Source organism: Sorex fumeus, unplaced genomic scaffold (assembly GCF_029834395.1).
Source record: "Sorex fumeus unplaced genomic scaffold, SorFum_2.1 ptg000129l, whole genome shotgun sequence".
Taxonomy (NCBI): domain Eukaryota; kingdom Metazoa; phylum Chordata; class Mammalia; order Eulipotyphla; family Soricidae; genus Sorex; species Sorex fumeus.
Window position 1 is genome coordinate 7,061,907 of NW_026606186.1, and position 24,426 is coordinate 7,086,332.

Here is a 24,426-nt window from a genome sequence, read left to right on the forward strand (position 1 = left end):
TGAAATTTCAGTTTTTTGTTTGGAATATCTTGTATCTTGAAGTCTTTGTCTTTTTTTTCCCCTTTTTTTGGGGTCATACCCAATGATGCTCTGGGGTCAATCCTGGCTCTGCACTCAGAGTTTACTCCTGGCGGTGCTCGGGGGACCATATGGGATGCCAGGGATTAAACCTGGTGTGCAAGGCAAATGCCCTTCCTGCTGTACTGTTGCTCTGGCGGGTCCCACCTTGAAGTGTTCGTAATGTATTTTTTTCCTTAGGAGTATTTTTTTTGGGGGGGAGCAGTGCTTGGGGAGCCTGGGGGCACTTCCTATTACACTTACCCAACAGTGCTGAATGGTTTAGTGCTAGGCCCAAGGATTGGTGAGTCTCATACTCTGGAATCAGGAAAATTAGTATTTGATTATGATAAAATGGGGAACGAGGGAGCAGGGATGTAGTTCAGTGGTTGAACTCATGCTTTGTATGTGTATGGACTTGGGTTCAGTTCCCAACAACCTTCCACCCCCCCAAAAGAGAGAAAAATGGGGGGAATGCCATGTGGAGGAAATTACATTAGCGATGCATGAATATAAGTTTAGGTTGGACCGGAGAGGTGCTGCTGCCCAGGTCAGGTTCTGTCCTTGTATGGAGCTGTGACTGTGACAGTGGTTTGAATCCCAGTGGTGCAGTTCCCCAAACACTGAGCCAGGTGAGCACTGCTCGGTGTGGCCGCCACCTAACGCCCTGGGCATCCCCTTCCTCCCCCGCATCACTGCTTAGGATTTTCATAGGAAAAATAAGTGGTTTGCCTCAAGATGGGGATATGGAAAGAGTTGGTAGGGCCTCAGTGTTGGGAGGAAACGATGGAAGGACTTGAGTAGAAGAATGAGGAGTTTTGATTTTATTCTTTTGACACTGAGGCTTCTGTGAAAGGGTTTTGAGCAAGGACAGAGGGATGGCATCAGAACTGTCTTTATGAACTTGACAATTTTATGTGAAAAGAGGCTGAAGTGCTCATACTGATTAAAATGGCAGGATGTAGTTGACGGGGAGATGTGATAAAGTGATAAAGTGGTGGACGTGAGTCTGAGGTGGGTGTTTTGGAACTGATGAAGGAACCGTGGTAACTGGATGTGGAGGCTGGGCCTGCAGGGCTACAAGGTTTCCAGCGTCCTTCAGGCAGAGGAGGTACTCAGAAGAGAGGGTGGGAATATGGGAGAACCGGGACTAGAAGAGAACTGGGTTTAGCTTTGTGTTGAATTTGCAACAAGTGATGACATACAAATGGTGATTGTTGTGATGAAAAGAAAGTTGGGGGCTGGAGGCCAGCTCAGTGGGCAGAGTGCATATGATCTGCGTGATGGGAACTTGGGTTTGATCTCTGGCACTGCATGGTCCCTCCAGCAGTACTGGGAGTAACCCCTGAGCACAGGGCTGAGAGTAGCCTTCAGGCGTCACTGGTGTGGCACCCTGCATGTGCTCCCGCCGGCCCCTGCCCCTCGCACCCCCCTCCCCTTGTCAGGGAGCTTATTTTTATTTTTAGGCCACACCCTGTAGTACTCAGGGCTTACTCTTGGCTCATGCTCAGGTATCATTCCTGGCACTTCTTGAGGGAACCGTATAGGGTGCTGGGGATTGAACCCAGTTGTTCCGAACAGGGATCTTAACTTTTCAGACAGAGGTTGTGCATCGGAGACTTTGTCTTCCTTTTAAATGTCGATAACTGCCAGAAAGAGAAATTAGACTTTATTGCTGCATCTGGAGCTGAGGTCTGGATCTAGGTAATTGGTGAGATAACTTCTGATAAAGCATCTGAACTTTTGATTTGTAACTGACTTCATTTGTTTCACTAAATTTGTTAGATAAATTGCTTTGGATTGTAAAGCCCTTCATGTATTCCTAGTGGCTTGATCCAACTTGAGTGTTACTCGTTGAGGTTTTCTTTACTGCATCATTGGTTATGGCTATCTAAGCAGTATCCAGCACCCCTGTGAGTAACATGTGAAAGTTCCCTGCTAGTCACCTTGACCACCTGAAAAATCGGTATGTATCTTGCCATATCCTTCTTTTCTCCCTTTAGGATTTAAAGGTACATTGGAGTGAGACAAGTCCTTTGTTCTACTTAATGGTAGTTAAGATGTTAGTTACCAAAACATTTCCTTAACAACCTACACTTAACAAAATTCCAGAAGGTATCAGAGGATTTAGTTTCTATTCCAGGTAAACTCAAGAAGAAAATTAGGTTCTTTTAGTTACATATCCTTTTCAGAGTCTTGTAGCAGTTTTTAACCTAAAGGTTATTTTTAGGAAAAATCAGTCATTAGCAAAATAATGTTGATGTATATTTTTATTTTTATGCTTAGTGTAGTTTTTAATAGTCAAAAAGATAGCAGTGTTTTTGATCAGTTAAAGACTTGTAGGTTTGGAAGAGTGACCTTGAGCTTACCACATTTGTCATCTCTGAATTAAGTCTTCTCTGTGTTGAGGTCATTATGTTAGTTAAGATGATTTTTGGTGCATTCATTACAGCGTCTATTTTGTTTTCCAGTAAATTGGAGTTAATAGGACTCAATTATCCTGCAAAGAGACAATTTCTCTGTTTAGAATATCGCTTTTCCCTCACCTTCTTCCCCCTCAGTCCACTGGTGTGGTGGTGGTGGCTTTTAGTTGGTCAGATTTAGAATATATTGCTGTCAGTTTTACTGTTGTTTGTTTTGGGACCACCCCAGGTGCTGTTTGGAGGCTGTTCCTGCTCAGGGTTAGGGCCACTCCAGTGGTGCTCATGGGAGCATGTTGTCAGGGATCTAAGCTAACTTCTCTTATGCAAAGTAAGCACTCCAGTCCTTTGAACTTTTTGTCTTGACCCTGTTCAATATTTTAAATCGAGGGCAGTTTGATTGTATGTAATTGGCTAGCCAGGAATATAAAGTATAAAATCTTAATTTGTGAGAGGACTGAGCTTTTTTTTTTTTTCTGCTTTTTGGGTCACACCCATCGATGCTCAGAGGTTACTCCTGGCTCTGCACTCAGGAATTACTCCTGGCAGTGCTTGGGGGACCATATGGGATTCTGGGAATTGAACCTGGGTCAGCTACGTGCAAGGCAAACACCCTACCTGCTGTGCTATTGCTCCAGCCCCTGAGAGGACTGAGTTTTTATATTTTTAACCTTTGTTTTGTTCATTGACAAATGAGTTGGGTTTAAACAAACATATCTATAGCTGCGATAGCACAGCTGTAGGGCGTTCACCTTGCGTGCAGCTGGCCCGGCCGAGCCGGGTTCGATTTCTCCGCCCCTCTCGGAGAGCCTGGCAAGCTACCGAGAGTATCTCGCCCGCACGGCAAAGCCTGGCAAGCTATCCGTGACGTATTCGATATGCCAAACACAGTAACAACAAGTCTCACGATGGAGCTGTTACTGGGCCCGCTCGAGGAAATCGATGTATAACGGGAGGACCGTGACCGATCCAGAGAGATGATGGGCACTAGGAATGTGCTCAGTGAACACTTTACTTGCGTGTGTGAAACTCTGGGATTGGTTTCGACATGGCTTTTTTTTTTTTTTTAAAAAAGTTCTTGTCAAAATTATATATGCAGTTAGTGGTATAGTTGGGATGAGAGGTGAAAGGCATGGGCCTTATTTATTTGCTGTACTCTCTTCTTTCTTTTTCTTTCATTTTTGGGGCATACCTAATGTTCAGGGCTTACTCCTGACTCTGTGCTCAGGAAGTACTCCTTAGTGTGCCAGGGATTGAACTGGGGTCTCAGCTATCTATAAGCCAATACCTTAGACACTATACTGTCTGGCTCCCTGACCTTAGATCTTTAAAACTTAAAAAAAACAACAACAACCTGTTAATCACCTCCCTTCATCCTCTTCCTCCACATCCCCGCCTGCTTTTGGATGATGGTTGCTTCTGCTTTGTCGCAGTATGCCAGATGCTGTGGGGACCTCCAAGGGCAATGCCAGGTGGTTTACACTCAGCATGTGGGGAGGTGTTGAACTTGAGACCTCATTCATAACACATTCAAGACAGGCTCTCTACCACTGAGCTACTACTTGTTCACTTGTCTCTGAGAAGATTTTTTTGGGGAAGGACCAAATCTGGCAATGCTCAGGTGTTACACCTGGCTTTGTGCTCAGGGGTTTGTCCGGATGGGGTGTTGGGAACTAAGTACAGTACTGGGCATTGAACTGGGTTCACCTGTGTGCAAGGCAAACACCTTAATCCCTGTATAGAAGTGAATTTCTTGACCTGGTATTTGGTTTCCTTCCACTGTGTTAGGCTGCTTGTGGACCAGAAAACCTGGAATAAACAAAGCAGTTGGGTTATTTAAAAACATTTCCTCTCTGGGACTGGAGAGGTAGTACAGTGAGTAAAGTGATTGCTTTGTACACAGCTGATCTGGGTTCAGTCCCACTACCTTAATTTCAGAGCATTTCCATCACTCTAAAACTCTAAGCACATTAAGTGCTTTGAAGATTTGTTTTTTAAGCAAGTGAAAGAAAAATTCTATTTATCCTCATTTTTATTATTTTTATTAAACTAAAAATAATTTTCCATTTGCTGATGAGATAACTTGGAGTTCCACAGAAGCCTGTCTTTTGCACTTTTTTTGTTTTGTTTTATTTTTGTTTTTGTTTTTGTTTTTTGGGCCATACCTGGTGATGCTTAGGGCTACTCCTGGCCTCCTGGCTCTGTTCCCAGGGACTACTCATGGCAGATTTGGGAGATTATATGGGATGCCGGGTATGAAATCCAGGTTGGCTACATGTAGCAAGACAAATGCCCTATGTCCTACCTGCTTTACTGTTGCCCTGGTGCCTGCACATTTTCTAAAATATTGTTTTATTGAATCACCATGAGATACATAGTTATAAAGCTGTTTATGATTGGATTTTAGTCATGCAGTGTTCCAGCACCCATCCCTCACCAGTACATTTCCCACCACTAATGTCCCCAGTTTCCTTCCTGCTACTCACACCTCAGCCTGCCTCTATGGCAGGCACTTCTTTCTCTTTCTCTCTCTCTTTCTCTGAGTTTTGCATTTCTTCAGTTGTGTTGCCAGTGCAAGGGTCCTCCTGCTGGCAGTGGTGCTCACACATCATTTTAGTTATAGTGCTCACTGGGCGGCTGCATCTCTCTTTGTTTACACACACCTGATTTCTGACTGTGATGTGGCCAGAAATCACTTGTGGTTGCCTCAAAAGAGGGTGTAGGGGGTAAATATATATATATATATATGTGTGTGTGTGTGTGTGTGTGTGTGTGTATATATATGTATATATATAGAGAGAGAGAGAGAAAGAAAGAGATGTACACTGGTGAAGAGGGGGGGGATGGATGTTGGAACATTGTATGACTGAACTCCCCATCATGAACAACTTTGTAACTGTGTATCTCATGATGATTCAGTTAAAAAAAAGAAGAAAAGAAGAGCAAAGGAAACAAAATCACTTGTGATGCCAGGACCATAGATAGCCAAGCTGCCAGACTGTCACTTCTCTCAGCCGTTGCCCCATTCTTCTGTGTTTTTTAGTTATTTATTTTTTTTTGTGAAGCAGAGTTTTTATTTAAATTTACTTAGTGTGAGAGGACAGAAAGAGAAATACTTGTTTAAGAGAGAACACAGGCTTCTCCAGAGTGGAAAAAGCCCTTCTGTACATTTTAGGGCTTTTTCTGACTCATAACTGGGCAGACAGCTCAAAGGGTAAAGCACATGTGAGCGGGATGCTGTGCATGGCGTTTTGGTGTGTGCTGGGCCCTGGGTTCGATACTTGACACTATGACCTCCAGAGCACAGCTGGGTGTAGTACCCCTGGTGACCCCCAGTACTTCTGGGGATGTCACCCTTCCATAAAAATGTGACGAGGGGCCAGAGCAATAGTACAGCAGGAAGGGCGTTGGCCTTACGCAGGATTAATATGGGTTTGACCTCCAGTATCAGATACAGCTCCCAGAGCACTGCCACTCCAAGTGCAAAGCCAGGGGTAAACCCTGAGCATTGCTGGGTGGGACCCCTCCAAAAAATAAGCACTGTAGCACTGTCACACTGTCCTCCTGTCCTCCTGTTGTTCATTAGTTTGCTTGAGTGGGCACCAGTAACATCCCTATTGTGAAACTTGTTACGGTTTTTGGCATATCGAATACGCCAAAGGGAGCTTGCTAGGCTCTGCCATGTGGGCTGGATACTCTCGGTAGCTTGCCGGGCTCTCCGAGAGGGATGGAGGAATCAAACCCGGGTCAGCCACATGCAAGGCAATGTCCTACCTGCTGTGCTATCACTCCAGTCCAACAAAACAAAACAAAACAAAGTAAAAACAACAACACAAAAATGTGGCGAGTTGGACCTGAGAGAAAGGTCAGTGGGGAGTTCATTCTTTGCATACAGGGGGCCTGGGTTTGGTCCTTGGCACCACAAGGTCTGAGCAACCTTGAATGTGTCCCCAAGCCAGCTAGCCCAAACAAAAACAGTGGTGATTCAATTTCAGGAATAACTCAAAATGTATGAATAACTCAATGTATGTGTTAAGGATTTTGTGATTAAAATTTTTCCCTATTGAAAAGCACTCATTTTAGCTTTATTTTATTTTATTTTATTTTTTTGCTTTTTGGGTTACATCTGGCGATGCACAGGGGTTACTCCTGGCTCTGCACTCAGGAATTACTCCTGGTGGTGCTTGGGGGACCATATGGGATGCTGGGAATCGAACCTGGGTCTGATGCACGCAGGGTAAACGCCCTGCCTGCTGTGCTATTGTCCAGCCCCTTAGCTTTTATTTTTTGGTGCTGAGCATTGAAGCCAGACCTTTGTAGACTTGCGGCCTGAGCTACTGCTGAGCTGCCTTGCCCATCTACTCATTTTATATTTTTCAAAATGAAAGAATTTAAAGTGGAAGAATATTTGGTAGGTTGAATTTTCAGCCATTCTTCTGAAAGAATGCTGTGGAAGCATTATCACTTTCCTACTGTGTTTTGAGCGAGATGAATTGTTTATAGGCAGTGGGGTCAGATGCTTCGTGTGATGGGTTTTGGTTGAAAAGTATGTTGTTATGTAAAAGTTCCTAGCTCCCTTGAACAGATTTTTTTTTAAGATTATGTGAGCATAAGAAGAATGTAAGATTCTTGTTATAGTCAGTCACTTTAAATGTCCTAAGTTTAAGTGTATTGATAGTTGTCCAAAGAAATATGGATTTTTAACCATGACCTCTTGTGACTTTTGTCAATATCTAGACAGGTACTTCCATAAATGGATTTCAAGCTTTTAAAAACTTTTATTTAAAAATTTAAAGATGGGGGCTGGGGAGCTAGTGTAGAGGCTAAGGTGCTCTCTTGTGTGTGGCCAACCCTGGTTCGATCCTTGGCACCAAGGATGGTCCCCTGAGTACTGCCAGGAATGACCCCTAAGTGCCGTTGGGTGTGGCCCAAAACCCAAAAACCATAAAAATATATTTTCTAAAATACCCTTGTAGAGGGGCCAGACCTGTGCTTAAGTAGTTTAGCACGTTCCTTCCGTGTGTGAGCCGCGCTTTGGATCCCCAGTACTGCATGATTCCCTGGGTCCCGCTGGATGTGACCCCCACAGTGATGGAATACAGTTTCTTTGTAGCTTGACTTAAATCTCAGAACTAGCAGAATATACAGGTTTTGGAGTTAGCTTTGTTTTCTTATTCCTTCTCTGTCACTTACTAGCTGTAAAACTTTTCATCTTTTAAGATAAATATTTTGTCCAGGGACTTGGTCTCCCTTGCAGGTGTGGGATTCAGTGTCCATGTTGTCAGTGTCCTGTGAATGCTGAGTGTGATCTGGGCAGTGCTGTTGTTGGAGCTGATGGCTTTGCTGTCTCTGCTCTACGGTGCTGTAAAGTGATTTTTGGACATTACTGCACACCCCAATAAAGACTCCTGGTTGGTGCTGGGTCACTCTGACCTCAGAACAGCAAGTGTGTGAGCACTGCAGTGACCCCTGGCAGTCAGCACACGCCTGACTTCTGGGCCTGAACTGAGCACTGTGACTAAGTGTGCAAGCACTGCCCCCCAGTGTGCAGCCCTCAGCAGCACCATGGCTTGGCAGGTGTGCCCCCGCTGATCACCGCGGCAATAATGGTGAAAGGGTGTAGAGGTACTTATTAAAAAATGCTATAGATTTAAGGGCAGAGAAGCATAGGGGCTTAGAGTACTTGCCTTGCATTCTGGCAATCTTGGTTCAAATCTTGGCACCACATGTCATCTGACCAATGTTAGGTGAGAACTGAGCACAGAGCCAGGAATGACCTCTGAGCACTGATGGGTCTGGCAGCCCCCATTAAATATACTTAACACACCTTCATGGTGGGTTAGATGCTTCCAAAGGTTTCAGCACACATCTGACTGGCACGTAGTACATCGTGCTCAAATTACAGGTATTAGAGGAAGAAGAAGAAAATTTCACCCTTCATCTGGTCATGTAGATTTATCCTGGAATCAGTAATTTTTTTTTAACGGAGTGTGTGTGTGTGTGTGTGTGTGTGTGTGTGCGCGTGCGCGCGCACATGTATGTGTCAAAATGCATGTGTCAGTTTTCACTATTTTCCTGCAGCCTGCCCTCTTCTCAGAAATGCTTGGCAAATATTTCCATTGATTATTGTATAACTTACTCAAAGAATAGATGGTGCAGATATGCTTCTTATATAAGCTCCCGCAAGCGGTCCTTCACTTAGATGTTTCTGTATAGAATGCTCCCAGGTTCTTGCCATCTTTAGAATCTGCTGGCCGGATGCCCAAATGTATGTCAAAGGAGGAAGCTTTGGCTATATGGAATGAAAGAAATACACAATATCTGCTTGGTGCTTAGGGTATATTTTATGATTGTTAAAATCTGAAAAGCGATATCCCAGTCTATTAATTTTACTCATTATTTTTCCATTACTTACAGTCCTTCTCTACAGAAAAACACATAAAAGGCCGTTTACTCTAAAACTGGTGTGCTGAGTCTTAACTCACGAGGTGCACTTTGGAACAGTTTGGAGCTCAGCTATGCCAGTGCTCTTGTGTGAGAGAGAAAATTTGGCTGAGAGAAGCTGTAACTTGGTCAAGGACAGGGAGAATAAGTCACAGGTCAGATTATGAAGTAGTCTGGTAGAGTGGAGAAAGACCTGGACTTTGGAGCCAGCATAGGCCTGATTGTGAGCCCTGATTTTATGTTATTAACTGTGACCTTTGGCAGGTACATCTGATTCTGTTTCTTGCTCTGTAAGATTTGCTTTGCTGGGTTGTATTATGAGGTAATGTCAGTAATGCATAATGCCTAGCTTATGGTATGGGTTTAATAAGTGCTATCTCATACTGTTTAGCACTTCTTGGTGACTTAAAACAGGTCATATGGTTAAGTGACTTTTGTCATACTTGGTAGCTCTCAGGGCTTACTCCTGGCTCTGCCTTCAGTTACCATTCCTGGTGTGGCTTGGGGGACCATATGGGGTGTGGGGGATCGAGCCCCGGTTGGCATGTACAAGGCAGGCATCCTACCTGCTACCTTCAGCCCCCAAGTGACTATTCTTTATGAAATTGGAATTAAGGAGAATGGTTGATTTTTGTCAGATCCTTTAATTGAAAATCTAAGTTGCTGCTGTTGACAGGGAAATTGGACAGAGAACTTTGGGGAATACTAAAATCAGCCTGTGCTCAGCTATACTCAGGGGCTATTTCTGGCTTGGGGAGGTCTCCTCAAAGTTCTGAGGGGACACGTGGTGTTGGAGACGGCACCCTGACCTCCTGCTTGCAAACATTGGATTTCTGCCCACTCAGCTCTCTCTGTGGCCCCTATAAATATGTATTTGAAGATTTTAGGTGTTCTCTTTGCTTTTAGAAATAGTCTCTTCAGCAGTGCTTGGGAACCCTGAGTCACTCCTGGAGATTCTTAGCCTGGTGCTGTGGGTCTGGGTTTTGATGTGCGAGCCTGTGATGAGTTGCTGTTGGGGCCACATTGGCCCCCCCTGGCAGAGCTCGGGGCTGCTAGGGCTGTGCCAATTGGAGCCAGGGAGTGAACTTGGGGTCTTAAGCTGCAACACCATCTCCCTATTAAAAATAATATTGAATCAAAAAAAAATGGAATTACTTCATTTGTATAGGATCCCTTTGTTCCCTGTGGCCAAGCCTTCAGTTGTTCCAGATTCTTCCAGAACTTGATTTTTATATAATTGTAAATTCTCTCTCATATATTACAAATGTTGGATGACTATTTAAAAAAAAAGAAAGTTGTAGGGATGGGAGCAACAGTATAGCGGGTAAGGTGCTTGTCTTGCACACAGCCCACCCAGATTTGATTTCCTGGTACCCCATATTGTCCCGTGAATGTCAGGACTGATAGGTAACAGAGAGCCAGGGGTAAGCCCTGAGTATCAACTGGTGTAGCCCCCAAACAAACAAAAACAAAAAACAAAAGAACTGTATGTATTTAAGGTATATAAGATGATACTTTGATGTATATTTAGTTACAGTTGGTTAGTACAGTTGAATTATGATGAACATGTCTATGCATGGTTCCCCTCTCCCCCGCTCCCTCCCTCCTCCGTGGTGAGAGCATCTGAAATATCCTCTTAGTAAGTTGCAGTGTTCAATATAATATTTGTTCACTTAAGCTATTATTATGCTGCAGTAGGTATCTAGACTTACCTTGCATAATTGCAATTTTTTTGTGTGTGTTTTTGTTTTATACCCAGTGGAGCTCAGGGGTTACTCCCGGCTCTACACTCAGGAATTACTCCTGGAGGGGCACAGAGGACCATGTGGGATGCTGGGAATTGAGCCTGGGTTGGCCGTGTGCAAGGTATGTGGCCTACCGACTGTACTGTTTTTCCGGCCCGCATGATTGCAGTTTCTTAAAAAATTTTTACATCCTGGGGACCCAGATCATGGGGTAGTCATATTGCCTCCATGCTCTCCCAGAGAGCTCCTGCTTGCCCTGGGCATGTTCTCAGCCACAGAGTTGTGTTCCAGGCCTTTTTTCCTCTGCCATCTCTGCCAACACGACTCTTAGCAGTGTTAGGAGTGAGTGCTTTAGTGTTTGTGTAGGGCACCTGAGTTTGGACTCAGCCTTATGCACGCCAGGCAGCACTTAAATCGATTAAACCGTTTTCCAGGCTTCTGTAACTTTGACTTTTTATTCTTTGATTGACATTTGTTTTTCCTACTTTCCACAACTAATTTTTTTTAGAAAAGTGAAAACTAGTTTCTAAAAATATTTAGTGATATCTACTTATGTATTTAATCTGTTGTGATATGTCTTTTTTTTTTTTCCCTTCCCTTTTTGGGTCATACCCGGCGATGCACAGGGGTTACTCCTGGCTCTGCACTCAGGAATCACTCCTGGTGGTGCTTGGGGGACCATATGGGATGCTGGGTTGGCTGCGTGCAAGGCAAATGCCCTACCTGCTGTGCTATCACTCCAGCCCTCCGTGATGTGTTCTAATAGACGAAAATTTGACTCTGTAGAATTGAAGGTGGGACAGGAAGAAGTGCTATTAATAGTGTTCTCACATAATTGTATGTTTTTCTTTGCTAAGATACCTACACTTGACAAAAGTAATTTCTTTTTTCTTTTTAGTTTTGTGCATCCAAATGCCCACACTATCTGGCTCCCTGGCCCTGATTTTTATGTATTTTTTTTGGGGGGGGGTGGGGGCATGACCACCGATGCTTAGGACTTACCTTTGGCCCTGCACTCAGGTCCTGCCATTGGGCTTGAAAGACCTTATGGGATACCTGGGATCAAACCTGGGTCAGCCACCTGCAAGGCACACACTCTGGTCTCTGGACTCTCTCCAGCACTAGATAATTGTAATATCTAAAGTACTCGCAGGTCTGTAATATTTTTGAATGGATCTCTTGTTGATTCAGATGTTATACATTGTGCATTGTTTATTGGGAAATTAGCACTGTAGCACTGTCCTCCCGTCGTTGATTTGCCCAAGTGGGCCCAGTAACCTCTCCATTGTGAGACTTGTTGTTACTATTTTTGGCATATTGAATACATCACGGGTAGCTTGCCAGGTATTGCTCTGCGGGCGAGATACTCTTCGTAGCTTGCCAGGCTCTCCGAGAGGGGTGGAGGAATCGAACCTGGGTCGGCCGGGTCGGCCGCATGCAAGGCAAATGCCCTACCCGCTGGGCTATCACTCTGACCCGTTGGGAAAGTACTCACTAAATTATTCAGTTTTGTTATTTTATTGTTATTTGCTAGATTATTATTATTCTGGGTGTGGAGGTTGTGTCTAATCGGGTGGTACTCCAGGACTGCTACTGACTCAGCTCTGGTGGTGCTTGGCCGACTGTGCCATGCGGGTGATTGAATCACCTACCAGGAAAATCCCCACACCCCCAGACACTCTCTCAGGCCCTGGTAGTCCCCCTTCCTTTCCCTCTGTTGTCGCTGAGACAGGCTACACATGTGCTTGTGTAATTGGTTGTGCTCCCTGGGTGCTGCTTGCTTGATTGCAGTACTTAGATACTTTTCTTGTGACATCACTGGGGTTGCACACTTCAGTTTGGTCCTTATACCTGTCCTTTCTGGGGTTGCGCTCAGATATGTGTGGTACATTCTGGGGTGTAGTGCAGGTTGAGACTGTTGGGCGGCACATTCCTGCTGTGGGGCCCGGGTATTGTTTGTTGCCGAGCTCCCGGTTGCACACTGTAATTGCAGTGCCTGTAAACACATGGCCGTGCCCCGGAGCTCACACACTCTGCTGTGCCGAGAGTCCTGGACAGCAGCCCTCCGCCGTTTTTGGCGCTTGTCATGGCACCAGGGAAGAACTTGTGACCTCATACTTGCAAGATGGGAGCTTTCATTTAAATTTTTTTTAATTAAAAATCTAATTCACTGAAGTATTCTTATTTGCAATACCATTAATCTTAACGTTTTAGGCACATGCTGTTACTGCGCCACAGCCACCATCAGTGTGCCCAGACCCCTCTCCTGCTGTCCCTAGGACCCTTCTCATCCACTGTCCCCGGCCCTCCCCCCCTTGGTTGGGTGCCTCAGTTCTGCTGGTGTTGCCTTAGGGCTTGTTTGCATTCATCATTGTCTATTTCCTTGCTTTGTTTTTTATATTCTACATCAATGAGATCATCTGGTATTTGTCTTTCTCCTCCTAATTTATTTCACCTAGTATGGCATCTTCCAGTTCGACTGAAGTTGTAGTGAAATGCAAGATTTCAACTTATAGCTGAGTAGTAGTGTTCTATTGAGTATATATATATCACAGTCAATTTATCCATCATTTCTTGTCAGACACTTGGATTGCTTTCAGATCTTGGCTATTATAAATAGTGCTGCAGTGAACATACATGTGCAGTTATCTTTTTGAATTGGTGTTTTTGGAATAGATGTAGGAATAGAATTACTGGCCTTACAGGAGTTCTATTTTTACTATTCCCCTCCCCCCCCCCCCCTTTTTTGGAGTGGAATCTCTCAAGTGGTGCTCAGGAAGCGCAAGGAAGCGCACCTGGTGCTAACTCAGCCAGCCTCGCTGGAGGTTTGGTGCAGGTGCTTCTTGGACCCCCTGGTGCCAGAGACCACTAGAACTGCCCTGGTGGTGCTTGGGGGCCCTCCAGAGCCATACCCGGCTTTGCTCGGGTGGTGATCATGTGGTGATCGGGATCCGGGGGTCAGATTCATACCAGGCCTACATCTTTAACTGCTGCACCCCCATCTTCACTTTCAGAAGTCTTCATCCTGCTTTTTCTTGAGGCTGAACTCAGCCGTCTCACCAGTGATCAGAGTGTTGGTTCTGTTTTCAGTGAATCCTATGGCAGTCACTGTCAGCTGCTGAAACATTCGCTGGGCCCAGGTTACTGAAATGTATTTGACTTCCAAATTTAACACCTTTCATTACATAATACCTCCACATATTATACAGCTTCTGGAAAATTCTGCACTGGTGAGAGTAAGAATTAAAAAGGCACACACAATGCCTCTGTATGGTTAAGAAAATACTTTTGGCCTTCTAAGTTCCTAAAAGGACCTCTGAAAATTTAAGAAATTTTCTTTTCTTTTCTTTTTATGATTCCAGGCGTTGACCCCAGGGCCACTGAGCTACTTCCCTCATCCAGAAAGCGCCTCGAAGACTTCCAGCCGACCTGTACTTCAGAGTACTGTGGATTTTTTTTTGCGAATTGGTAAGCAAAAGTGTCAGCAGGTTCCATACTGTGCTTTGATAATGAATTCAGGAAATTGTCATAGAACTAGTGTACCGGGTTTCGTCTTAAGAGTCCATCTTCTTTCCTAAAGACAAGATGGTCAGTGTTGGCCCCCTTCCAACAACAACAGGGATGCTGTGACGATGGGTTGAACATGAGCTTGGTTGTAGTGCTTGCGGGGACTTCATTGTTAAGTTTCACTGCTTGCTGGGGCTTGTGTTCACACATTCTGGTTGTACTCACTGGGGGTTGCTGTAGTATTCCAGTATGTTCTCACGAGGGGTTGGACTCTGGCTGCAGTGTCCTTTAGTATGTTGGAAATTGTTTCCGGTACATGGCTGCTCAGCCACAGACAGCAAGGCTGCCAGGATTGTCCGCGGCACAAGTGACAGCACCAGGAATCACGTTTGTGCCTTTCTGCTTGCTGGGCAGGGGCTTTCACCACTGAACCATCTCTTTGCCCTCAAGTGGCCTAATTTTGAATTGCAGTGAATTGGTCATTGAATATGCATGCAGTTTATTGGCAAGGTATTTTAAGATACTTCTGAAGATTGCATTATAAAACAAGAATTCCTCTTTAGTAATTTATAGTCCAGCTAGAGATGTAGGACATATAGGACTTTGTGAGGAGATAGAGCATTGTTCTTTGAAACAAGTGTGGGTGAGATACAGTGCTGGGTAGGATGAACTTGAACTAGGTGAAGGACAGAGGAGGCCATTGTCTTTACAAGGAAAAAGAACAGTGTTTAGATAGTCATATCAGTTATGTTAGACAGGAAAATCCACCAATTTAGCTATAACTTGCAAAATAAATTGTTTTTATTTTTATTCTTTTTATTCTCACGTTATAACTTGGGACATACATTCTATAGTACAGGTTCATTGTCTTGCCTCTATAAATTAAATGCGTGTCCAGAGAGAGTACAGCGGGTAGGGCGCTTCCCTTGCCTGCAGCTGACTCCATTTCGATCCCCAGTACCTCATATGGCCTCTTGAGTCCACCAGGAGTGATCCCTGAGTGCACAGCCAAGAGTAATCCCTGAGCACTGAGGCGTGCCCCCCCCCCCCCCAATATGTTCACTGTAGTATGGGTAGGCTTAATCATTACACACCTATCAAAATGTCATCATTATATGATAGATGGGGCTGGAGTGATAGCACAGCGGGTAGGGTGTTTGCCTTGCACTTGGCCGATCGGAGCTCGATTCCTCCGCCCCTCTCGGTGAGCAGGCCAGCTACCGAGAGTATCTCACCCGCACAGCAAAACCTGGCAAGCTACCCGTCATATTTTCGATATGCCAAACACAGTAACAACAAGTCTTACAATTTGTTGTGAGACATTACTGGTGCCCGCTTGAGCAAATCAATGAACAATGGGAGGACAGTGCTACAGTGCTATATGATCGATGAATACACAAGACCAAGATTACCAACATTACATAGATTGCTCTCAGTAAGTTCCAAATACATAAATGATGCGGTATTAACTATGATTACCATACTGTACATTTATATGATTTATTCTTTTGTTCTACTATTTTACTGTTTTTGAAATTTGAGGTGGTATGTTCACATTAGTATTTAAGTAATTATTTTTCTAGTGACTTGTTCTGTAAATGGGTACTACTTGTAATGTTTTGGAATGGAACTGGAGATTGCACCTGGGTCCTCCACATGTCAGGTGCCAGATCTACTGCTGAGCTACATACCTGGCCCTGTTTGTACCTTTCGACTATCTTTATTCATTTTCTGTCTCACCCATCACTGCTCTTAACTTTGCCTATCAGTACTAATCTTTCTTGTATCAATGAGGTTTTTTTAATTTTTTTAGATATCAAATGTAAATCAGATCATTAAATGATCTAGTATCTAGTTTTTTATTTGGGTTCTTTTTTTCCCTCCCCTTGGGCTGTGGCAGGGGTTGAAGTCAGGTCCCATGTATGCAAAGCCTGTGCTTGACCGTTGAGCTTCATCCTGGCTCTCTTATCACTTTCACTTTACTTTTTATCTTTTGGACCAGATGCTGAGGGCTTAGTCCTGCCTCCTTGATACAGTGTTTTGTTTTATAAGTAAGAGTGAGGCCTGGGGGGTAGGGGGGAGATAGCACAGGAGGTAATGTATTATTTGGCTTGCTAGTAGCCAGCCCTATTTGATCCCCTACACTGCATATGATACCCTAGTGCCACCCCTGAGCACAGAGCCAGGAGTCCCTGTGTAGCACTAGATATTGGCACAAATAACCTCCCCTTTTACCCCCCCCCCCAAGAAAAAGTCTGGGTCTGGATTGACTTAAGGTGGTTTCTAGCTCAGATGTTATATAACTGGAATTTGAATTCTTTGGTCAGTCTGCCTCCAAAATGTCAGCTTCTCCTTTTACATTTGGGCAGCAGAGTGAAAGGAATACTTTCAGGTTGACGTTAAGATTATGCTGTTTTCAAAGGATAGCTTTTGGGGGAGGTATTTAATTACTCTGTTCGTTATTATTTGGATTCCGTATTTCACTATTTCTATCATTACTGAGGTATTGAATCAATTGTTTGAAGTAATGATAAAATAGTCAATATATGGGCTGGAGCGATAGCACAGCAGGTAGGGTGTTTGCCTTGCACGCAGCTGATCTGGGCGACCCGAGTTCAGTTCCTCCGTCCCTCCGTTTGTCTCGGAGAGCCAGAGATACTGAGAGTATCTCACCCGCATGGCAAAGCCTGACAAGCTACCTGTGATGTATTCGATATGCCAAACACAGTAACAACAAGTCTCATGATGGAGACGTTACTGGGCCCCCTTGAGCAAATCGATAAACAACGGGAGGACAGTGCTACAGTGCTACAGTCAATACATATGTAGTAATGATATGGTCAGATGGCTGTAAAATCGTCCACTTTTTCCTCTAAGGTGGTATTTTACTATAGTGGTTGGGAATAGTTTATGGACTTTCTGTTTTTCCCTTTTTGGGTCATACCTGGTGATGTTCAGGGGTTACTCCTGGCTCATGCACTCAGGAATCACTCCTGGCGGTGCTCGGGGAACCATATGGGATGCTGGGAATCGAACCCGGGTCGGCCGCGTTCAAGGCAAACGCCTTACCCACTGTGCTATTGCTCCAGCCCAGTTTGTGGACTTTTTATACTTTGTTTGGGTCAAGAAAGACTTACTTTTATTTATTGTTTAATGCATTACTTTTTGAAGATTATGGTTATAGTCACTTTTGAAACTATTATGACTTACAACACTTTTTTGAGGAAAAAATTCATTCTTATTGGCACTCAGCCAATATTTTATAAGCTATAATTTTCTTTTGACTAGTTGGTGGTTTGTAACTCCGTAATTTGTGGTTCTTCTGAATTTGTAAAAAGATTACGCATTTAAGAATGACCTGATCACCTTCATGTTTCAAGCAGTGTAGAACTGTCAGGTTTCGTTGTTATATTGCTCTTATTGTTTCACTTATTATTTTCCTAGACTAAGACTCCTTTGAATTAGTAGTAACTTATACAGCACAATTTCCCTCCTTCCCTCCACATGAAAGCTCAAGCAACGTAAAACCAAGACTCCTTTGGTAATGTAACAAGCACAGTGGTAGGGAAAGATAAAATGAGCCTCTAGAGGTCTGCCCAGTCTTGGCCGTAGCGCTGCTACTTCTTCCCTCATTCTCTGTTGCCTGGATGTGTTGAATTATGTGGTATGTGGGTTGGTTTGGATGTGTTTGGTGTTCCTGCATGTCATTTAGGTTTAAGTCAGTTTTTTTATGCTGCCACTATTGGCAATTCACTTGCACTTGGGAAAAAGCTCATTGTCCTATACTTTGTTCTCATGATTTGTGAATAGGTAGTTAGATTTGTTAAAGACATGGGATTATTCTAAATCCTTCCTTCCTTTTGATTTTAAGTTAAATCCTAAATGGAATATGGTAACTTTTTTGCCTGAAAGAATTTGTAAAGGCAGATAATAGTTATTTTTTAAATACACACATTTATAGAAGTTTTACAGATAAAAATGAACTTAGCTGGGCCAGAGCAATAGTACAGGGGGGAGTTAGGCTGACCAGGGTTTGGTCCCCGGCACCGCATGTGATCCCCTGAGGCCTGCCAGGAGTGGTCCCTGAGTGCAGAACCAGGAGTAACCCCAGAGCACGGCTGGGTGTGGCCCCAAAACCAATAAACAGTTCCCCCCCAGGGGAAAAAAAACCCATTAACTTCTGACTTAGACTTCGTTGCCAAATGAAGATATTTAAATTTATAGTGCAGTAAACTCTTTGTTTTTCTTGAGCTAATTTTGTCGTTTGTTTTTGGAAGGTGAATGATTCTTTTTTTTTTAAATCTTTATTAGTGAGACACCATGAGGTACAGTTGTGGACTGGAAGGTGAATGAATTTTGGGTTAATGATTACATTTATTAGTGAAATTATTTCATTTATCAGTGGAAAAGATTTTGGCAAATAAATGACTAGAACTTTTTATTTTGTAATAAAATCTGGTATGCTAATGTGGTTTGTTTTTGAAATGAGTCTCAGAGTATTTTTATTCTTGATTGCACATTATCTTGTACTTAAAAAAAACAAACAGACCTGGTTTAAAAATGCCTAATTTCACACTGAGGGATTCATTCTAACTGGGTTGTTTAGGATGTGGTCTGTGCATCAGAATTTTCTTTTAGTGGAGGGCAGTGCCAGAATTTGCATACAGACATGTGAGGTATGTGTGCTGTAGCAGTGGGCCACACCCCAGCACCAAGACTTTTGTTTTTAGGTTACATCCTGCAGTGCTCAGGGGCTATTCCTGGCTCTCTGCTTAGGAATCACTCTTGACAAGACTCGGGGGGACCATATGTGGCATTTGAACTGGGGCTGGCTATGTGCAAAGTGAGTACCTTCACTCCTGTACTCTCTGTGGCCCTATAGACTTTTACAAGCGATTTTCATGTGCATTCTGAGATTGAGAGTCCAGCTCACTCATAGGCAAGCATTTCATTTAAGAAACAGCATTACCTTTGAAGTTGAAAAAACACATTTTGAGATAACTCTGCTTACTAGCTCTGTTGTAAGAAATAATATATTCAGCCGTAAGCCATGTGCATAAGTCATTTTAGGATTGTTCTGTAAATAGAATTATGTGATATGTAAACCTTTTCTGTTTTTTTCCCCCGTTTACTATAATTCTCATTGAGTATTGTCCAACTTGTTGAGTATCATCAATATTTTATTCCTTTTTTTAAAGCTAAATCTCAGAGGATTGGTAAGAAAAAAGCTGTGTTCTGTGATTGGTAGGTGTGTCAGTTTAATTCTGAAAGATGTTTCACTAATTTTATCATTTATTTTTGGTTTTGGGCCCCACCTGGTGGTGCTCAGGCGGTGATTACTCCTGGTGGGCTCTGGGGACCCTATGGGGTGCTAGAGATAGAACCTGAGCCTGCCATGTACAGGCAAGTGCCCTACCCACTGTACTATTGCTGCAGCCCCGGAGGGATTTTAATGTTTCTAATTTTTGGCTGTTATCAATAAAGCAGATGTGAACATTTGCATATAGAATTTTGTATGGCTCTAATATTTTCTTTTCTTAGGGTAATGCACAAGAGTACAATTTCAGTGTTATGTGCCAAATGCACTTTAGATTTATAATAACACTGCTTATATATTTATTTTTATTATTTTGGGGGGCACACTCAGCAATGCTCAGACTACTGCTGCTCCTGTCTCTTTGCTCAGGATTGATCCCTGGCCTTGTTCAGTGGATGACATGTGGTACCAGAGGATCAGACCAGAGTCATACTTATTGCAGCTGTGTGCAAGTGTCTTACCTCCTCTAGTGTGCTGTACATTCTTAGAGACTTTTATAATAGCATGTTTTCTGCAACCAGTGTGTGAATGGCTCAATTTTTCTACATCTTCACTGGCGTTTGATGTTACTAATTTTTAAAGAGAAAGACTTGGGAGTAGAGAGACAGTACAGAAAGTAGGACACTTGCTTTGCATGGCCTGACCCGAGTTCTAGCCCTGCATCCCATGGTCACCTGAGTCTGTCAGGAGCATTTTCCTGGGTGTAGAGCCAGTAGTAAGCCCTGAACACCACCAGGTGTGGCCCACTGCCCCACCCCCTGAAAAAGGAGAAAGTCTTAATTCTATTCAATTTTATTTTTTCTCTTTCCGAGCTATCTTTTGTGATGACTGGAAGTTGCACACATTTGGTTGTCGTATATACACACTTAGTTGTAGTATTCACCAGAGGTCATACACTTTATTCCTTTCCTTTCTGCCTTCATTTGGTGGTGCTCTGGGCCAGCTCCTGCCTCTTTTTGCTCAGGGGATGCTCCTGGTGCTACATAGGGTGCCTTCAGGTACTGGGGATCAGACCTGAGCTTCTTGCGTGTACTCAGCTTGCTGAGCTATCTCCTGGGCCATCCACGCTTAGTTGCAGTGCTCGAACTCGCCAAGTTGTGGTGTGCCAGAGACCTCAAATTCTTTTGGGATCTAGGTGGTCCCAAATTACGGAGAGTGCCTTTGGGTTTGTGATTGACATGTGGGGTGCTGGGAATTAAACTCATGGCCCTTATGTGCTCGACCACTGAGCTATCTGCTGTCTTCTGGAGGCTGTGTAATCTATAAAGCAGTTTTAGGTTCACAGAAGGTTGAGCAAATAATACAGAGAATTCCCAAAGGGAAGTTCCTTCTTCATTGGTCTCTCCTTTTATTAACATTTGTATTAGGTAAAATTGTGACAAATGGACAAATATAAATATACTATTAATATCTTAAATTTGTGTTTTTTTCATAATTTTATTTATTTTTTATATTTATTTATTGAATCACTGTGGGAAAAGTTACTAAGCTTTCAGGTTTATGTCTCGGTCATACAATGATCAAACACCTCTCCCCTCACTAGTACTCATTTTTCACCACCAAGAGCCCCAGTATACCCCCCTCCCACCCCTCCCAATGCCTGTGTGGCAGATGATTTTCACTTAACTCTTCTCTACATTGATTACATTCATTATTTCGACAAAAGATGTGCCATTATTGTTTAGAATTGTTCAGAATTGCTGAAAAGGCATTGTGAAATACTTTGTTTTCTATAGCTGGTTATTTGAATCATATAATCTCACGTGGCCGCAATAGCGGCCTCACGATTTTGGATTTCTGCAAAGAGCCAGATAATTACAAGATTGGTTTCTGTGCGTCTAGTGTTATGGTCTGGTGTTATGGCTGTGCCGGAGAGCCGCTTGTGGGGGGCAACTTTTGACCTCTGTAGGGCGTGAAGGATGAGCTGGTACCGCCCCCCTTCCCATGAGACTGCAGTTGCCCTGTCACTGCTGGCTCATACTTGGCTTTCCTATAAGCTCTGAGGCAGCAGCCACCCTGCTGTTGGGGGGGGGGGGTGGTGAGGGTGAGGGAGGGAACAAGGGAACAACAACACCCTTTCCGTCCCGGGGAGGCATGGCACCATAGTTTAACACATGGTCCATTCACTTTTCTGACGCAACCTGCTGGGCTCTGGACTAAGTCCTTTTGCCTCTGGAGCCATGGCCTTGCTGGAGAGCCGCTCTTGGGGGGCAAATCATGACCTCAGTAGGGCATGAAGGACAAGCCGGTACCATCCCCCCTCCCATGAGACTGCAGTTGCCCCATCACCGCCAGCTCATACCTCGCTTTCCAGTAAGCTCTGAGGTGGCGGCCACCTTGCTGCCGGGTAGGAAAAAGGCAGAAGGGAGCAACACCCCTTCCCTCCCGGGGAGGCATGGCGCTGTAGTTTAATGCATGGTTCATTCACTTTTCTGACGCAAGCTGCCGAGGTCTAGATTAAGTCCTTTTGCCTCTGGAGCCATGGCTGTGCTGGAGACCGCTTGTGGGGGGCAACTTGTGACCTTGGTAGGGCGTGCAGGACGAGCCGGTACCGCCCCCCTTCCCATGAGACCGCAGTTACCCCATCACCACCAGCTCATACCTGGCTTTCCTATAAGCTCTGAGGCGGCGGCCATCTTGTATGCGGTCTAGATGCATTTCTGCCAAAAGCCGCTGGGTTTCGAGATTTGTTTCTGAGTCTCTGGGATCATGGCCATTACTTAGCTTGATTAGGAGCCAGAGAGGCAGCGACTCGGGGTCTTGCTGGGATGGGGAGGAAGGGGCCAGTTCCACCCCTGTCTGGTGAGGCCCCGCATGTCTCGTCACTACAGGCCCAAGCCTGACTGTCCATTGTCCTCTAGAGGGTGGTGGTCACTGGGCCACCAAGGGGAACAGGCCAAGGCATGAAACCTATTTCCACCTGGAGTGGCCCAGCACCAGTAACCTACTGCAGGAACAGGACACATTTCTGCCCAAAGCCTTTGGGTTCCGAGATTCTTTTCTGAGTCTCTGGGATCATGGCCATTAAGCAGTTCCATCAGGAACCAGAGAGGCCATGCCTCCACTTATATAGCTGAGCCAGAGGTGGTTTGTGGGTGTGTCTCCCCCCTAACTTTTGGCCATTTATTTTCTTGGTAAACTTTGCCCCAAGTTTTTGGGGTCTGGCCAGAGGCACAGCAGCAATTTTGGGGTATCTGAAAGTCTGACCGTGCCATTAGGCTGCTGATGCACTCGCCTCACAGGTACAGACTGACCTGCTGGCGGCACCATACCCCCAAATTTGTGGTTTTTATTCGGGTTTTTGCATTGTACATTCTGTGGATTTTGATAAATTTGTATGTATATACCATTACAGTATCATGCGGAGTAGTTTAGTTGCCCTAAAAAAGAGCCCTAAAAAAGAGCCTGTGCTCTTCATTCCTCCTTTACCCATCCTCTGGCAGTCACTGCTCTTTAACTGTCTTCATAGTTTAGGATTCTCTAGAGTTATGTATGTAAAAATCATTTATTATGTCATTTCAGACTGCCTCTTTCATTTAGTAATATGCATTTTAGGTTCCTACATGACCTTTGGCACTTTAATAACACATTTTTTCCTGAGTAATATTCCACTGTATGTATGGACATGTTGCAGTTTGTTTTCTTTTTGAAGGATTTCTTGATTGCTTTCAGTTTTGAAAAATTATGAATCAAGCTGCTGTAAACATTTGTGTATAGGTTTTAGTGTGGACATGGTTTGCTCATTTGGTTAAGTACCCAGAAGTTCATTCATTTCCTGAGTTGTATGGCTAAGACTGCACTTTAGATTTGTGAGAAACTGTCACACTGGTATTTTTTTTCTCTCTTTATTTATAGTATGTGCTTGTTTATTTACAATATTGTTTGGTTTGCAGTTCTTTTAATGATAGTTTCAGACATACAGTGTTCCAGTACCACTCCCACCACTGCCGTGTTCCAAAATGCCTTCCCTTCCCCCCACTCTCTGTAAGATCAATTCTGCGTATCAGCTCTTAAACATAGTAAGAAGACTCATTTTGCATTTCCACTAGCGATGAAAAAACAGTTTTTTTTATTTGGCCATTGAGATTGATGTGTAGTTACATTTCTTTCTGGTTTTATTTGTACTTCTCTCTGGCTCATGCTTTTGAATGTCCTTTTAGTTGCTTATTTATTTGAATCTAAATGTCATTTTCAGGGAAATGTTTGTGGGTCTTGTCCATTTTCTAACTGAAGTATTTGTTTTTTTGCTTTTGCATTTTGGGAGTCCTTTATATATTCTAGTTTGCAGCCCTCATGATATGTGTGAGGCTCTCAGGTTTTTACTTATCTCTTTAATGTTCCTGTCTTGTTCTTAGAACAAAGGTTTTTAATTTTGCTGAGGTACAGGTTTTTAGGTGGTTTTCCTTTCTCTTACAGGTTTTATTTATTTATTTATTTTCACCCAGAAGTTTTGCACTTAAATGGGACTTAACAGCTGTAGACTTTTTGTTTTGGATTTGGGGCCACACCCAGTAATGCTCAGGGATCTCTCCTGGTGGTGCTCAGGGGATTATATGAGGTTCTGGGCTTGCCTGCAAGCCATGTGCCTTACCTGCTGTATGACCTCTCTGCCCTTGAGTTCCTTTCTTTGTGTGTGTGTGTGTGTGTGTGTGTCTGTGTGTCTGTGTGTCTGTGTCTGTGTCTGTGTCCGCATTTTGGGCCATTCTCTGTCCAGCTCAGTCCTAGGGGGACAGTGTGGAGGCAGGGATGGAAACGGGTCTCCGGCCAGCAAGACGTGTGCTGCAGCCCAATGAACTATCTCTCCAGACTCTGAATTCCTTTTTTATATAAGGGGTGAGATTTAATTAAAATTCTTTTAAGAATTTGGTCTATGGGATATCTAGTTTCTGCAGCATTTTTTGTTGAAAGGTTATCCTTTCTCCATTGGAGTTCCTTT

General features: G+C 43.9%; 1 protein-coding gene across 3 annotated transcripts in view; it reads left to right on the forward strand.

Annotated features, from left to right (window-relative positions):
* The window catches only part of STRBP (spermatid perinuclear RNA binding protein), a 138,240-nt gene that overhangs the window by 12,850 nt on the left and 100,964 nt on the right, over positions 1-24,426 (forward strand). For 2 of the 3 annotated variants that reach the window (XM_056138512.1, XM_056138515.1), the window contains exon 2: positions 14,029-14,134. The exons of the other annotated variant lie outside the window; for it this stretch is intronic. The gene's annotated coding sequence lies outside the window, so the exon portion shown is untranslated. The remainder of the gene's footprint in view (positions 1-14,028; positions 14,135-24,426) is intronic. 3 annotated transcript variants of the gene reach the window in all.